Consider the following 18,367-nt stretch of genomic DNA (forward strand, 5'->3'; position numbering starts at 1 on the left):
TGCATTTACCCTGCTTATGCCGGGTTCTACTTTTCTGTTTGTTTGTTTTACTTTCTCTATTTCATGTTAGAGGTTCTCCTCAAATGTCTGTCTTTCCTTGGTCACCTGTTTATATTTTTAAATGAGGCAGAAAAAAAAAAAAGAACCCTGCAGGAGCTCTCTGCAAATGTGTGTGCAGGATGGGGGTGTGGGGAAGGGGAGGGACAGCTGGTATGCTCATGACCTTCACTCTTCACTGATCATGTAGGAAGCCAGAATTCTCACATGGACCAGACAACATCAACACCTTTCATCTTTGTCCTTTGAGTTTCTCCTACTTGGCTCTTTAAGGTTTCCTGCATATGTTCTTTTTAAAAGCAGGATGTTAGAATGAATACTGGCCTTCAATAGTCAGTATTTCATTAAGTTCCCCAGCATCAGCTGTGCATTTGATCTCTTCTGTGCCTGGGATCCCTAGTTCTAGAGTTTCTCTGAATCAGTCTTTCTACTAATTAAAATCCTCATCTCTTGCTTGGGGCTGGGGGTGGCTTGGCTGCTCTGAATAGGAAGAGGGAATCTTTCTCCATAGCTTCAGTCAGTTCCCCTGTTATCAGCTGGACAGAACACATAGTCCTTGCCCAAAACCCTAAAGTAGCCCCAGATCTATGTCAGCATTTGTTTTTTTCTAATTTTATAAAGTAACATTGTTGTGATGGTTGAATTTATGTCAACCAGGCTAGGCCACAGTACCCATATATTTGGTCAGACATGATTTTAGATATTTCCATGAAGGTATTTTTTAAATGAAATTAACATTTAAATCAGTGGACATTAAACAAAGCAGATTGCCCTCCAGAAATGTGGGTGGGCCTCATCCAATCAGTTGAAGGACTTAAGAGAAAAAGATTGACGTCCCCCAAGACAAAGGACTTCTTCCTTCGTATTGGAACTGCAACATCACCTCTTCTCTGGGCCTCGAGCCTGCTGCCTGCCCTGCAGGTTTTGGGCTTACCAAGCCCCACAATCATGTGAGTCAATCCTGTAAAACAAATCCCTATCTATCTATCTATCCATCCATCCATCCATCAGGTTGGTTCTATTTCTCTAGAAAACTCCTACTAATATGCTGACTGTCTCCCATGGTTTATATAACAATTCCTATGTTATATAGATTTTCTCTTTTCACCTTTAAAGCTGTCACAGTGAGGACCATATTTGGGCATCATTATCTATTAAGAGACATATTTGTCCCTTAATAAATGTGAGCCTTTGAAGGCAGGAAATGTGCCCTGTTTGTGCTTAGAAATCTAGTATCAAGCATGGAATTGACACAGGCCACTACATGAACAATTATTGACTTGGTCATTGTTTAGGATAACTTTTGAGATGGGTGGTCCACCTATGAGTGTAAGAGCCTTGAAAAGCCCTTGGTTCACAGGCCCAAAGTGTTTCCCAGGATAGCTTTTCACAAAAAACAGGGTTGTTTTTTGAGGGTTTGTTTGTTGCCACTATAAAAGAGATGAGAGCTAAACACCAACTCATTGTAGTGTCCTGCCCTTTCCTCATAGAATTGGTGCAGTTGAGTTTTTGTGTGTTTTTTTTCCCTCTGCAGGGATGAGATTATTAAGCCTTTAGCTATAAGTTGATAAGATCAGAGAGACAATTATTTAGTTGAGATGAAAGAAAGGCCAAGGTTTCCCAGATGTCTCACTGCTATAATTTAACCTTGTTTAGTACCTAGTATTTTTAATGCCTTTTAAAAAATGTACAGACTAAGTTAACCTGGAGGGAGTCCTGTCATTTGGGCAAAGAAAAAATTACATTTGGTCAGGATCCAGTGGTCTTCAATGTACATTTTCACCCCCTAGGCTGAAAATCCCACAGTAAGAGGATTCACAGTTCTTCATGATTTTGTAAAGAGAATCAGGAGTTAGCACTGGAATACTGTTTAAATGGAGTTTTGTAAGCCTTTCTAAATATATTTCTTTTCATTGAAATAAAACAATGCAAGACACAAACTAAATAAAGATATTACTCATGACATTGTATGTAGTCTAATTAATAATAATGGTTACTGTGTATTATCTATTGCTTCATAGAAAAATTTGAAAGTTCTTTTTTCTCCTGGTATAAAGAAATACTTACAGGTTGGTATTTTGTCAATAATACACCCAGTACCAGACATCATTTTCTATTTCTTTCCTTCATCTTGGATTTTAGTGCCTCTCAGAATTGATCTTCCAGCGGTGATGACTCTCACTTTTCCCTGCACATACTATTACTGAAGTTTCAAATTGTGGAAGTTAGAATATGGTCAAAGGCAGTAAAATGTTGCAGAGTTGTGTCCCAAATCTCAGTGTGGATGATCCTTAATAGTTCTTCAGATTAGGATCTGACCTTGGCATTGCAGGCTCAGAAATATGACTTTGTTGCCACACTGAGAAGGTCCATTTTTTGGAGACCATGCTCTTGAAAACCAAGCCCATAAGACTGACATAAAACCAGAGGACCAGATGGCTACTTCTATAATATGAACAATCTAACTGTTATTCAGAATGAAACATTCCTGTTGGCAAAACCAGCACAATTTCTCCTTGTGAGTTAGACCCAGGTAGGAAAGCCAGTCAGGTGGTTCACTAGTGAGAGAGTTTACTGAGCTTGCAATCTGAACAAGAGGCCAGGAGAGCTTGGAGGTACCACCACCATGAATGGGCTGGTTTTGCCGACGGGAACATAATGTTGTAAGTCCACTGCCAGAGGATCCCTCTCCCCTGGACACCAGTGTTGGCCCCTTTCACTGGTGCTTCACTGGGCTGTCCTGGTGCCCATAAAAATGCCAGGCCCATGGGTCACTGCTATGCCTACCCTCTGGGCAGAAGTTCTGTTCCCTTTGTTCATTCATCTTTGACTTACATCAGTGACGGTTCTCTCAAGAATTGTCATATCTGCCCTTTCTCCACCATCATTTCATCCAATCTGTAGCTTTGCAACATTTTGAACCAGCATTGTTGTTGTAACCTGTATTTGCTGTTCTTCTGGTACCTCTGAGGTCATCCAAATGATATCTACTTTCTTTAGATAAGAAAATATAGTAAACTATATTTTACACAATTATCAAAGGCCTTGAGCCCTTCCATCTTTTATGGACTGACTGTGGACAAGCACAGGTGTCCATGCATAACTGGGCGTTTGATTCTATTACACAAGGCTTCACTCAACCACCCAGTATGCACTATTTTAATATTAAACTTGACCCATAAAGAATGACTCAGATATATTTCAACCATTTATTGACTGAAATGTCTTAGTGGCAGTCCACAAGTGTGTGTTGGGGAAAGATAGTTCATGTGGTATAGTCTTCTAGCACACCTGAGGGTCAGGACTACAGCCATTTAGAATGGCACCAAATTCTGTGGCCTTTACCTGCAATATTTATTTTTGAAGCAGTTTCCTTACTTGGGTCTGATGTGGACTTAACTCACTCAGAGGTTGAAAATAACTCCAGAGACAAGCAAATAGGACCCAAAGAGCTTTAAAACACATTGAGAAAACTCATGGAGATCTCTGAACACACCTCTATTAAGCCCTCCACCTTTAAAAAACCCTTTGTGTCTAGGAAAGGAGTGGAATAGTTTCTATCAATTTCAACAACTCAGGGGAGCCCTGTATCTCTAGAAACAGATTTGGAAGTATTTAGATAAAATTGATGTTGTTACCTCGTTAATCTTCATTAAACATTTGTTGGAATCACAGGTAAAAGATTAGAGACTGTAACATTCATATGAAAATTTTCCATGCAATTTCTTCAATTTTTAGGGGATATTAACATTTAGTATTTATTCTTTTAGGATTTGGTATGTTTTTCTGGAAATGTGTCAATTTCATCTAAATTTCATGTATGTATTACTTCATTAATTTATTCCCTTGTTTATTAGTTCCTTTCTTCAATTTATTTAGGTTTAACTTGTTGTTATTTATTTTTCTAACTACTTGAGATAGATGTTGTTGAAGGAAAAAATCGCACCAGAGAAGGCGAGCAAACAGAAGTCGATTTTATTCTACTATTGCTGGTGATGGGATGAGAGTACAGAGCAAGTCTGGAAACTCAGCTCTGCTATAAAAAAAAAGGGAGAGCATTTAGAAGATCTGGGCAGGGGATCAACACACCTAACTCAATACAGGGTGTTCCCACCCCCGACCCCTACAGCAGACCCTGGATTCCAATTTTTGTTCCCTTAGACCCACAAGGGTGATCCAAAGCTCTGTGTAGTTTCCAAGTCTGTCATCTCTCTGGAATGAGAACATGCTCCTGGAGGGAAAAAGCTTGTAATGCTGGGCTCACCTGTCTGGTTTTTTTTATCTCTCCTGTCTTGGTCCCCAACACTTCAATAATGGGTGGTCCCCACCACCATTTCAGAGCTCCAATGTCTTCAAGCAAAATATATTTTCCAGCATTTCTAGTTATTCTCAACGAGCATATCGATTCTGTTCTTAAAAAGACGTTTTTACTGCATTTGTCGTATTTAACCAATAATGGATCTCAATGATTTGCTTCTTAAGAGATGTAATTGAAAACACCTAGCTTAAGATTTTGCTTTCGTAGGGTGGGGATCATTGTCATGATGATCTTTTCCTTTCCAAATCTCCTCTTCACTTTTCCTTTTGTAACTCAACTTTGACATCTAAACGTTGAGTTTATTTTGTTGGTTTTATAGCTCATGCATCTATTATTCTTGTCTTGCTTACATGCCATCCTCTGTTTTCACTCTGACTTCAGTGTGATATGTGAGCTCTGATGTGGGCATGCACATTAAGGAAAAGAGCATTGCAAACTGCTGTATGACTGTTCATATTATATGGGTTTGGAAAACTAATCCTAAATAATTATGCAATTCTGTATAAGGCACATGCATCTTATTTGTTTTACAACTGAATTTTCATTGTCTCAGAGACAAACATATAGATGACATAGGAGGCTGGATTTCGGTGGCTCTAACTTAGTTGTTGACAGATGTTCACTTCAATATGGCTTTGCATGAGTTCATAATGAGTAGCAGGGACAATTCCCCGAGCACTGCCTTGTTAATCATCTCTCACAACAACGTGGAAAGTTGAAGACAGCACGTTAATGTAGGCGGATTGCTGCTAAATTTTCAGACTGATGTCAATGGTATGCCATTAACTGTGAATTCCCTGGAGTCCCCCATCTTCCCAGCAGTGACCTAGTCCTGTACCTGGGCTCAAGGACTGGTAGATTCCCTGTGGTCAGAGCACCTGCCCCAGAGAGAATGGGTTGGTCTTAGGCTGTCTACCTTCTTGACATGTTAGGTGGGGCCTGGGCACATCCATGACCCTAATGTTTTCTCTCTCTCTCTCCCTCTTCTGCCACCCCCATGCTTTCCTTTAATGCTCTGCTTCCATCTTGATACCAGCCCTTTATTGTCCCATTATTTCTTAGGGTCGTGTGGAGATACTCTTCAATCAACCCTCAGAAGCGAAGCTCCTATGAACTCTAATTGTTTCTTATATTTGCCACTACTGGCTATTTGCCTCTTTGTCTTTGGAAAATTTTAGCTATTTTGGAAGCTTCTGGAAGGCAGCCAGTGTATGTGTTAAATCTTCATTCCCCAGCAGTCATTTCAGTTCCTGGCACAATATAGGCACTTAAGCCAGTTTGAACAGATAATAACTCACTAAATGAGTGGGATGATTTGCAGTTGCTGGAGGGAAAATCCCCTCTGTGGAGTAAGAGGAAGAGGATACCAACATCATTCTCCCAGGCAGGCCCTAACCAGCCCTGCCCAGCTGCAAACCCAGGACTTACTAGTTCTTGTCCCTTCTTTGCTTCTTCTGCTGCTTCCTTATCCACTGCCATCTGTCACTGTTTGACAGATGCTTCTGTTCTTGCCACGTTATGATTATGCTGTATTTTTTTTTCCAACTTGACTCTCAGTATATTCTGTTATAAACACAGAATGACACTTACTGCTCATTCAGAAAACCTGGGATTTAATTCTGGCTCTGCCACTTTGGACAAGATTCTTCACTCTTCAAAGCCCCAGTTTGCATATCTGTAAATTGTGTGGATTTGACTAGATGAGATTCACCATCTCTTCCAGATCTCAATCCACGCAACTCTACCAGGAACGCTGGGAGACACGCAGCCACATGTGAAGGATGCTTTCCTGGCTTTACACCGTCCCTTTCAGCCAGCCCACGATGCTCACATGTGATGCTGGAACGTGCTTCCCTCATGGGTAATAGGTGGAGGGACTGGAGTGGTGACACAGAGCATGGACATGACACACTTCGCTTACCCGGACCCCCACCAAAGGGAAGCGGCTGTCTATGCACTCAAATAAACCCATCAGTCAGGCAACACGTGGCATTTTGCAGGAAGCAGTTAACCTGTATGACTTCTACAGGACAGCCACATGCCACTGCAGGAGAGAAAGACTGTTCCCTACCGGAAAACTGCACACTTAGGAGCACAAAGCGCCGTTGCTTAGCCCAGCTCCTTTGAACCTCAGAAATAACTTGAAACACCGATGAGAGGACAAACAAGGTCCTCAGGCCCCTGGAGAAGAAAATTCACCATGTGAAGGTTGTCAGCAGGATGGGCTCTGTGGCCTCCTATATGGACTCCAGGGTGGCTGGCGGGTTCCCTCCATCATGAGTGCCCAGAGGCCTGCACTTGTTACAGGCAGTGTAAACTTGACAGCTAGCCGGCCTGCATTAGATGCTTAAAAGGCAGCCCTTCTTTAGCTTAAATATTCTTTACATTCCTCTCCACTTGCTGACAGTTATATTTTCTCTCAAAGTCTCAAAGCCTCCCCTGGGTCAGAAATGCCTGATCCTTGGCTGTTGGATGAAGAGACTCAGGAAAGGAGAAAGAGCTATTTGAAAGCTTTGCACGAAGCTGGCCACGGTTGTACAAATTAGGTTTACGCATCTGAGAAGATGGAGACATGAAGACATGAAAGATTGTTTTATAAAGTAAAGGAGATGCACCCACTGAGAAAAGAACATAAGACAATGCTCTTAAATCAGAGTAGAGGGAGAAATGCTTAATAGTTACATAAGGCTTCTAACAATGCAGCAGGTTGCAAAGGCTAAGGCCGGTGTCAGTGACGACTTTTTTTTTTTTTTTTTTTTAAGTATGGGAGCAATTAGAATGGAATCATAGTTTCAACTTACTTTCTGTGGAGTGGGAATAAACTTTGAACGTATCTTCAAGGCATAAATGTGGTGATTCCAGCTGCGATGAGCTATCTGCCCACTCACATCTCAGAGTGAATGCAACTGAATAGTTTTAAACGTCTATGATGATTTAAATGTGGAATTATACAGAAGGAAAGTAAATCCGTCTTGTTTAGGAGATTAGGTTAAGGCTACATGTTGGCCATCACAAGGGGGAAGAGCTCTGGTCCAGATGAGGCGCCCCTGGCGTTTCAAGTGCTCCCTTGGGAAGACTCCTCCATGGTTCTCATAGAGGACAGTGATAATTGTGAGAGGAAAAGATAACCTTGACCCCAGATCTGATCCAGGGAGCCACCAGTAAAGTCACTGAGAGTGGTTACAGCCCTGGTGCTTCTGGTGGTGGGATCCTGGGTCAGGGGCCACGCCAGGGCCGTGAACTCAGCACAGGTAAGTGATGGCTGGGAATGGCGCTGAACAGATGGGGGAAGGTAATGAGATGTCAGCCAAACACTCTGACCATGTCCTATCAAGGACACTTGGTCTATTTACTGTTCCCTTGGGCTGGCATCCTATTCCTAGTACCCACATGCCTCTCACTCACCTCCCTCATGGCTTTACCCAAATGTCCCCTTCTCAGGATGCTTCGATGACCAACTGACTTAAATTTGCAACCACTCTGCCCAGCACTACCCGCTCTCTCCAGGGCTGTTTTTCTCCATAATACCAATCAGCTAAACTACTGTACAGTTTCCTTGTTTACTTTATGTATTGTCTGTTTCTTCAACATGAGGGCCTTGTCTGTTTAATTTTCAGGAGTATTTCAGTGCCTAGAAAAATGAAACTAGAACAGAGAGTTAGTATTTTTTGATTGAATAAGTGAAAAGACAGCAATTACAAGTATTTTAAATACCCAAATTGAGGCAACAGAGCAACCAGCTAAGAAGGAGTTAAATTTGAGCTAAACACAGAAAACTTAGGTCATTAATAATAAAAACAAAAGCATTAAAATTGTTCAAGATTAATATGCTGAATTGGCCAAAGTGTGTGTGTGTGTGTGTGTGTGTGTGTGTGTGTATTTCATTTAGAAAGTGTAGATAATGTTAAAGAGCAAAATGCTAAAAGAAAAAGAAGAAAAAATTTACAATTGGAGTCCACTTGATTGACAAGGTATATAGATTGTCTTGAACATCGATCATGTTTTGTATATAAAGGTAACTGTTAATTTTAAAAAGTTGAGATCAGTTATTTTGCAAAATAAGCGTGTCTTCAGTAGTTTTAATGGAGAGCTCTCTGTATATCCCAAATATTATGGGATTTGCCATTTAGAAGAAAACAATCATAGCTGTAAAAGTCATGCATGTAAATTCCTTTATAAACAATTATCTGATAAGGTTTTATACCTTTCCCCAAATATGACTAAGGACAGTATCAGTTAAAATGTTCATTACCGTGAACCCAACAGAGTTATGCATCCATTAGGCTTACTGTCCTCAAGCTGGTCATCATTTATTCAGTCACTCATTCAATAAATATTAATTGATCAACAGATATTCAGTGAGGGCCTGTTATGGGCGAGGCCCTGAGCTACATATTATGGAGGATGAAATGGCAGGCTTCCTGCCCTTGAGAAACGTGTTTCCCAGAAGGGGAGGAAAGGTATATTAACATCCTCCCTGCCAGCCCTCTGACTCCAAAGGCATACTATACTCAAGCAAAATGGAAAGAGCCGGGTCCCCAAGGAACAAGGATCGAGGGTATACACAGGGAGGGCTGAGCAGCCTGGCGAGGCTGGCACTAAAGTGTCACATACAAGCGTTGAAGGCAGGCTTGGCCACACTGCAGCAGATACTGAGAGCCAGTTGGGAGCTCGGACTTGATCCGTGCAACAGGACAGCATCTTCACACTGATGTGAAGTGTCAAGAGGAGAACTGGCGTAGCTAGCCTGGATGAATCTGACAGTTTGGGTTGCATTAAGAAGCAATACCCAATTGTATAGTTTTTCCCCAAAATGATGCCAAAAGAGTCTGCAAGATGTTGGAGTTTTGGAGCAGAAATTGGCTTGGATGTATGCTTTCAGTATGTTTGATTTATAAAGACAGGTAGCTACCTCAGCAGTGGCCAGAAGTAGAAAATAATTATTACAACACACATAACACTTGGCCCGAGCCTATAAATGAGATTGTTCAGGGTGCCAGGGTTCCATGTGGAAAATAATCTTTCCCAGCCAGTGTGTGCCACTCAGCTGGTTTGGAAGGGCTCTGGGCAATCAGTGAAACAACCTGGGCATTTGATGAGCTCCAGGGCATCTACCCCAGTGGACCCCTAACAAATGGCTCGGTGTTGGTGCCGAGTGCTGTTTGGAGTTCAAGCAGAAATGTAATGTCTGGCACCTACTCGAGACTGAAAATCACAATGGACCCCTTTCAAGTCCAGTTTTCCATTCTTCATGCTCTGCTATAACTCCATCTGCTCTTCGGTGAAGGACATAAAGGTGGGTCTTTCAGCAGCTGAAAGATACAGGGAGACCCGCTGGTGGGACCTCTGTTTGTCCCATATCCTTCAAGGCCAAATCTCAGCCGAGAGAACCCACAGCAAATGAGGAGCTTCAGAACTTGTCTTGGTTCAGATGCTGAGCAAAGAGGCCCAGATGGGCAGCAGGAGGTGGTTGGAAAGGGGAGTGCTCCTTGCTTTCATTGTAGGGGTGAGAATTTGAATCTCCTTCCCAGCAAGCTGCTCACTTACTTTAGTCTATCCAAGTGTGTACAGTCTCCAACTAATCTTCGAGGACATTCTCCAAGGAGAAAGTGGTGGCCAGCTCTCCAATATACATGCTACAGGTCAGAGTCTGCCCTGCTGCCACCCTAGTGGAACCAAAGTGTTTTGCTCTGTTGTGTAGCACAGAAGATAAACCTAGTTCTGTCCATGGTTGTAGGAAATGTCAATTTCACTATTTATATAATCCACCCAAATCCACTATGTCCTCTTAGAAATAGTCCGAGCACATGCACTTCTGAAGTGGGTTATAGCATCATCTTTATTAAAAAAGAAGAGCAATAAGAAAACTAAAATATGTGCAATAGAGAAAGAACATAGATACTTCTCTTATCAAAGTTCCCAAAGTCCCACGAAGAATCAGTCATTCTGACCACACCCTCTTGGTTTAATTTTCCTCCTGCTTCTGTGATGCTTGTCAAAAGGGCCTAAGTTAGGATAGGGGAAAATAAACTGTACATTCTCTCTTCATTTGCATATTACACAGACTCAACTTTTCTACCTTGGACATAATAATATAATGATTTTTCCAGATTTATAATAAAAAGTTTTAATTGGGATAAATCATGGGTTCCTAGTATCTGCAATAGAGAGGGTAAATTGCCTTTTTTCTGTCACAGGTAAAGCTGCAGGGACATCATTTTTTTTTTTTTTTTTTTTTTTTTTTTGCAGTACGCGGGGCTCTCACTGTTGTGGCCTCTCCCATTGCGGAGCACAGGCTCCGGACGCGCAGGCTCAGCGGCCATGGCTCACGGGCCCAGCCGCTCCGCGGCATGTGGGATCTTCCCGGACCGGGGCACGAACCCGTGTCCCCTGCATCGGCAGGCGGACTCTCAATCACTGCGCCACCGGGGAAGCCCAGGGACATCATTTTTAAGAGCTGGATGCAGACAGCAGCTGCCTTCAGATCCACCTGCAACTTCAAAGGCCAAGGATGGGCTGTGCTCCCAGCTAAATAGGCGCAGTTGGCCAGGGCACAGCATCTTGGCATCACCTGCAGCCTGGCCCATGGAAGACTGGCTGACAGAGCTTAGGGGCCGCTTCCTGCTCCTGGGTCGGGGAAGGGGACCAGTGACCAGGTGGTTTCCCAGGTGCTTTCACAAATGCCAGGCTCTCCACACTCCGGGCACTTGCTTGTCCCTCCAGGGCTGGCACTGTTCTGGCGCCCACTTCCGTGGAAACAGGAATAATGGGGACTTGACACTGCTGCATCCCTGGCAAGTGAAAATGTGGCACAGAGGTTTGACAAGGAAAACAAAGGGTGGTTTGCTGAGTACCTTTCTGGTGTCTGCTGGGACATCTGTCCTTGCCCTGACCTGGGAGGCATTTTCTAGACTCAGTGGGGAATCCAATGGGCTCTCATCTCCCATGTAGCACTGGTCATTCTTCCCCAAATCCGTAGATTGCTAAGTGTCCCTGTCGATCTCTCTCTCTCTCTCATTCCTTTCCCATTTCTTTCCCTTTTCCTATTTCTCTCCATTCACTTTGCTCCCTCCCCACCCAATCATTCCAGCCCAGATTTTTACTATACAAATAAGTTTTTGATTTTAATATCCTGTGGGGAGAAAAACAAATCCTGGATCTCTCCAGTAAAGTTGTCTGAAGTGGCTTCCTTCTTAATTACTTATTCATTTAAAAAATCATTGCATTCTATTATTTTTAAGTTACAAGTCATATTAGATGGAGAAATAGTTATTATTGGTCCTGTCTTCAAGGCTTCTACCATCTGAGAAAGATGGGGTAGCTGAGGAGCCACGCAGCTCGGGCGAGGACAGTGGTGCTGGTGATGTGGGAAGGACCAGAGCTCGAGTTCGGCTGGCTGAGCACAGGCGGTGTGGGTAAGTAGTGAGATGCGCCTTGCTTGCATCCGAAGACCAGTGCTTGCCCTGTGCCCCCAGAGCTGGGGAAGGGATGTGGCCATCCGGGGGGGTTCACTGGAATGAGAGGTGTCTTGGTACTGAGACTGAGGCCAGGGTGGACAGGGAGCAGGATTCTGTGAGGGCTTTTCCTTCCGTCACCATGGAAACGAGAGCATCAGGGGAGATCCCAGAGCCTCGGGATCCATGATTGCCAGACCTTAGGAGCCACTGCAGGGGCTTCTGGAGACTCCATGGTGCTGGTGGGATCTTTCAGATGCCAGAGCAGCTGCAGCAGCCTGGATGTTTCTTGAGGAAAACGCATTAAAAGGTGACTCTGGTCACAGCAGCTCTCCTCGGAGGGTGTGGGCCCTCCCCTCCCCCTGCCCCTTCCCCTGCCCCTCCCCCCTCACACCCGTGGCCCCAGACTGAACACTGAGGCCATGACAGGAGACAGACGGGGATGGGGAGAACCGAACGGGGACCACAGCACACGTGGGTTGTGCCTCTCTGTTCTCCATGCTGTACAGATCGCAGCGTCCCTTTGTGCTCTCTAGTGCTGGAGCCGGTGAAGGCGGGGATTCAAAATGTCTTGAGAAGACAAGGCTGAAAACAGCGTTGAGGGCTGCTGTCTGAGCAAAGCAACCCCCTCCCTCCCTCCCTCCTCCCTCCCTTCCTTCTTTCCCTCCTTCTTTGTCCTAAGCAATCTCCCCTGGATTTGGGGCTCCATCTCAGGCCCTGGTAGAATAATTTCTAGAGGACTTGTGTGGGAGACACATTTTCTCTTCTCTCACCTGTCCCCTCATTCATCCGTCCCTTTATTTATTTGCCCCCCAGACACTGGAAGAGCACTCAGGCGGGCCAGCGGCTGCTCTGGGTGCCTGGGCTCTGGGGATGAAAGCCCTGGTTTTGCGCCTGGGAATCAACAGTACGAGGCAGAGGAGGGGCACGGTGGGCGGCCACCTGCTGCGGTGGACACGTGGCCGGCGAAGCGACAAGAAGGCCACAGGAAGTGTGTCGGAGGCATTTCCCATGAGAAGATGCCTCTTGGGAACCCTTCCCTCCGTCACCCTCTGTGCGGGCTTTCAGCTGGCGGGGGAAGGTGTTCCAAAGGCACCAGCCCACCCCCTTATTTACAGCAGCCCGGGTCACGTGGGTAGCACATCTGGTTTTAAGGTTATTTGCTGGACTTAGATTTCCCGCTGCTGACGCTCTCCTGGAGAAGGTGTGACTATTTCAACCACACGCAAGTGTAAGGGGACCCGGGAGGTTCCCGGGTTCCTCCCTCCCATCTTCCCGGTTCCCACTGCCCCTTCCGTGTTGTCAAGGTCAGCAGTATTTGCAGAGGCTCCCTCCCCAAGGCCGCTCTCTGCAGAGGTACAGACCGGTTCGCAAGTGCGTGCACAGCTGCACGGGCTGCAAAGGCGTCCCCCGGGAAGCCCGCCTGCGGGCCCTCCTGTCCGCCCCCTCGAGCCCCGCGGGCCCCGCCCACTCAGCCCGAGAAGCAGGTTCTCGTTCCCGCCGGCAGAGGGCGCGCGCGGCAATCTGGTCGCGGCCCCGGGCGCTGTGATTCCCCGCACCTGGTGGCACCTGCTCACTGGTCAGCGTCAGGACTGCCTTTTGCTCGTGTCAATCAGTGCTGTGCCCTGGGCACGCTCCGCGGACCCCAGCGAGCGCCGAGGACCGTTCCTCTTGAGAACCCCTGATTACTACGCAGAGCTTTGAGGAGTCCTCAAGCGGTGCCACTGAGTGCTCCCACCTGCCAGCGAGACTGGGTCCTGTGGGCGAATCCCGCTTCTCAGAAGTGTGCAGTCCACTACTCCTGGTTACGTCATGCAGGGCGTTGCAAACTCCAGAAAACTGAGGCCAGGTGGAAGCATCGGTTGGGCCGTGACCCCAATCCCCCGGGTGCCTCAACAGTAATTCTGCTCCTTCTTCCTCAGTCCTAGCACTGCTGGTTTTTCGTTTGTTTGGTTGGTTGCTTTGTTTTTTTGTTTTCTTTTTCCTTTCCTTAGGTCCTCAGTAATTGGAAAACAGTAATGTGCTTAATAACCCAAGCATTTGTCTTTACTTTTAGCAATAACTATAAAACACACACCAAATGTGGCATCAGAAATGTGTCTGGATATCAATGTCCGTGACACATAGGAGACATTAGGGTTTCTCATTCCCTAAAATAAAATGTCAATCTCAGTAAGTTTCTTGGTTCAGTTCTGATAAACTGCACCAACAGCCAACATAAGAAGTTTCCCACTTTTAAAAATTTTCTTTTATTTTTTTTGCACTGCAGACAATTCCTCAGCTTCATGACATTAGCTTTTAACATTGATTCATGAAGTAATAAAGGGATCTCTTATTCAAGAAACCACTTATCCTGCTAAAAATTCTTTCTTTATTAGCTTTCTCATTATGAGCCTGTAGCAGTCAGCCATTTCTTAAAAAGAGCCAGATTCCTTATCTCTTGAGAGAGGGATGGGAGAGACATATAAATAGTATAGCAGCCAGATTGGTAATTTGTCAGAAACTCATGAGCAATTAAGTCCAGCTTCTCAATTATTCTGGGGACTATCCCAAAGCCAGAAGTCTCAGAATTTATCGGAGGCTGAATGTGGATTCTCCTTATGAGATGTTGGCTACAACTCACTTCTTGGTTAGCATTTGATTTGAGGTATTTGCATTTGGAGCATCTCTAAATAAGCATGATGGGCAAATTCCTCCAAATTGAATTCATCTGAGACCTTCCTTATGGACAGACTCTAGCCCACGACTACCTTACTGAGGAAACTTTCAAAAACTTTATTTCTCTCTGGACACTGAACAAAGGTCCTGTGACCTCCTGAGATGATGTAACAGGAACTGTGATGAGGCCCTGCTCAACATTGCTCACGTCTGTGCTCAGCCTGGTCCCGCATGTGCTCTATGGTATGTTTGTGGGAATTCTTTCATTTCCCCAGCAACCTGCTTTTCTGAGCTTACAGATTCTCCCAGATTCATGTTATCAACCTGCAGATTAAAGACAGAATAGGCGGAGCTGAATATGACATCTGAAATATGTGAGTAGAGTGGAACTGCTTTGTTATGGGAGGAGAAAATGTCCAACATTTAATCATCTTTCTCACCATATACACAGAAATGATACTCTTTTGCTAGAAAGCCATTTAAGTGATTCAGAGAGTTAGTACCTTTCTCTCTCTTTCTTGAAATGTGAGGTATATTATGTTTTATTCTTTTCATTTCCAACTGAGTATAAGAAATGGAAACGAGACCTTTGTTTAGCTTTTCTCTCATCACTGTTCCTACTCATGAGAGATCCCAGGCACTTCTCACAAGATTAATGGGTCCTTTAAAGTTTCTTTTGCATCCCCAATTTAAAGAGTTGCATATTTCATGAAATGCCAACCAGGAGGTCACCAGCATGTGTGGGCAGGCACTTTCTGCAGCAAGTGATAATCATATGCTCTTTCTTCCACTGGGAGACACTGGACCCAGTGTCTGCAGGCTGGTGAGTGGCAAGTCCTCCTGTCTTTTAAGAGACTGATTTATTCAGGTCAATAGACATTGGGCAGAGGTGTTCTTGTGCCATTAACTCCAGAGAATGGCAAAAGATAGAACTCCCCCAAGGGGCTGATCTGAGAATAAAGAACCCAGATACATAAGACTTTCAGATAAAAATATGACAGGTCATTTATTTATGCTCTATTGTCACCTGAATATCAGTTGAATGAGTGAATAACAGTGGGATAATCAAGCAAAGAGATGTCTGCAGGAAATTCAGGTACATTTAGACAGAGCCCAAAGAAATGTTAGCAAAGGGTGAGAAGTTTTTTTTTATTTCACTTCTTTTAAACACTGGGATAATTGCGTGTCAGAAAAGACTTGTTAATGCATAGATGAATAAATAATAAACCATGAATGAATGCAGAAAAGCATAGGGAACAAATGGGAAATTAAACTGAGTATAATTTAGCTAAAGTACATGATATTTGAAGGGACATTAGGGAATTATAAGATGGAAAGCAGGATTGTAGAAGCTTGAATGCGGAATAAAAATTATGGTAATACGCTGCTATATTTACAATGGATAACCAACAAGGACCTACTGTATAGCACAGGGAACTCTGCTCAATATCATGTAACAACCTAAATGGGAAAAGAATTTGAAAAAGAATAGATACATGTACATGTATAATTGAATCACTTTGCTGTACACCTGAAACTAACAAAACACTGTTAATCAACCGTATGGTTGATATATATATAATATAAAGTTATATTTATATATATATATTATATATATATAATATATATAATAATAAAGTTTAAAAAAACATGGTGATATGTATTGGAAGGGGAAGTGATAACAGACATACAAGTTAAGTTGCTACAATAATCTAGCACTTCCTCAACTGAGATCCATGGGTTATAAATTTTATATTGTTATATCACTTATAGTAAGGATATTACAATAATAGGGGTAAACAAAATTAAACATTTTTTAAACTGATCGCTGTGTATTTCCAAGGAGGATAAATATAAGGCAGAATTTAGAAAAGTTATTTGATCCCTAGAGCAGTTTTTCTTCTCAAGGAAGCTCATAAGACTCCTGTTCTGTGGGTAACACTTTGGGAAACTCTGGGTAGGAGGTTGTAAGGGTCTGATCCAGACTCTGAGGGTTGAAAGGGAGAGAGGAAGGAGCAGTTCTGAGAGCTGCTGCTGCAGAGGTGGAGCCAACAGGACAACAGAGCATCTCATGAGATGGAGGAGAGAATTCGGACATGGTGGATCTGGCTGGAAGAATAGGAGGCACCCTGCCCATACTCCTGAACACCCCTCCCTTCAGGCTCACAGCCCAGCCTTCCTCCTAAAGCACTTGTGGCTCCATCCCTGGCTGTTTTCTCCCATCAGAGGTGTGCACGTGAGACTGACTGAAAATCAGCCTCCAGATGATGAAGGATGGGAGGCTGATGGGTAAGTACATGTTTTCTCATCCCACAGAGCAGTCTACACAGTCTCCTGGAGCCCCAGGAGTCTCAGCTTTCCACAGTTGTAACTTGCTCAGGAAGGCACCCTGCTCTGGCCTTCTCCCGCTCCATCTCTCTCTTCCTCACTCTTACTGGATCGCCTTCCAAATTCACCATTTTCACCCAAATCCTGGTCTCAAGGTCGGTTCCAGGAGAACTCAAGCTAAGGCAGATGCTTAACTAAAGAAGAGAAGAACTCGTCATTTTCATCGCAGTTCCTGTGTACTACTTTATCCTTTCCTGTACAAGTGCTCCAACTCACCTTTGTATCTGCCCACCTGTCTATCCACCTGTCATCTGGCAATCAATCAGCTATCTATCCATCTGATCTGTCATCTATCTATTTATTTATCTATCTATCCATCCATCAAAATAAAGGATACAGGTAAATATGCAAACTATTGTCATCACTGAGAGAATTGACTGAGTGCGTGTGTGTGTGTGTGTGTGTGAGAGTGTGTGTGTGTGTGTCTGTGTGCCTTTGCATGTTGTTCAAGTACTCTAAAACAATATATGCTTACTTTTATATTTAGGTGGGAAACTATAAATGTTTTTTAAATGCTTATCTAAAAGACTAAACAATTCATACTCAACTTCCGCACTCTGCTGGCACACTCTTCCTTGGAAGAAATGACAACTTCACATTAATATGTGTATTCAGCACCTCTCTCCCTTAACCATGTGATTTCACTTAAAAAAAGAAGGAAGACAGAGAAAGGAATCAGAGCATTTCACTGACTAGCTAATACTATCTTAGTTAGGAAGGAGGTGGTGAAGTGAAGCCTGTCTCATCAGCTTCTTTGGGAGCTGGTTCCCTTCTCCTGCTATTTGAGGCATTTACTACAGGAATATATGCATTCACCATGCTGCCTTCACGAGGGATTATGATTCATCCTTGCCTACACAGATCCACTAAACAGCTTTGGTTTCTGAATCAGTGACATTTTAGTCCTTGGTACCGTGGACCATTTCCATAAAACATGTACGGTCACAAGGATGCCCTTAAATTTAACTCAAAGATTGAGTTTGAGATATCTTTGTCAGAAAGATCAGACTGGTTAATAGGGAGCTAGAAATTGTATGTATGCAACGAAGAGTGTCAGTGTCCTACTTGATGGGGCTGTGCATGGGGTGGGGAGAAGACCTGAGGAAGAGGCAGAGAATTTTGGGCTCTCCAGTTCCAATCCAGCGTGATGTGCTGAAGGGCTCCTGAGAGCACTGCAACCCAGTGGGTGACTTCCAGAGAGTTTCCATGGTGTGTGTGGTGTGTGTGGTGTGTGTGTGTGTATGTGTGTAGGTGTGTGTGGTGTGTGTGGGTGTGTAGGTGTGTGTGGTGTGTGTAGGTGTGGGGGGGTGTATAGGCAGTGTGGTGGGTGTGTGTAAGGTGTGTGTGGGTGTGTAGGTGTGTGTGTAGGGTGTGTGTGGTGTGTGTGTATGTGGTGTGTGTGCGTATGTCTGTGTGTGTGTGTGTAGGGTGTGTGTGGTGTGTGTATGTGTGTGTGGTGTGTGTGTATGTCTGTGTGTAGATGGGTGTGGTG

This window comes from Monodon monoceros, unplaced genomic scaffold (assembly GCF_005190385.1).
Source record: "Monodon monoceros isolate NGI ecotype Baffin Bay Population unplaced genomic scaffold, NGI_Narwhal_1 Super_Scaffold_12, whole genome shotgun sequence".
Classification (NCBI taxonomy): Eukaryota; Metazoa; Chordata; class Mammalia; order Artiodactyla; family Monodontidae; genus Monodon; species Monodon monoceros.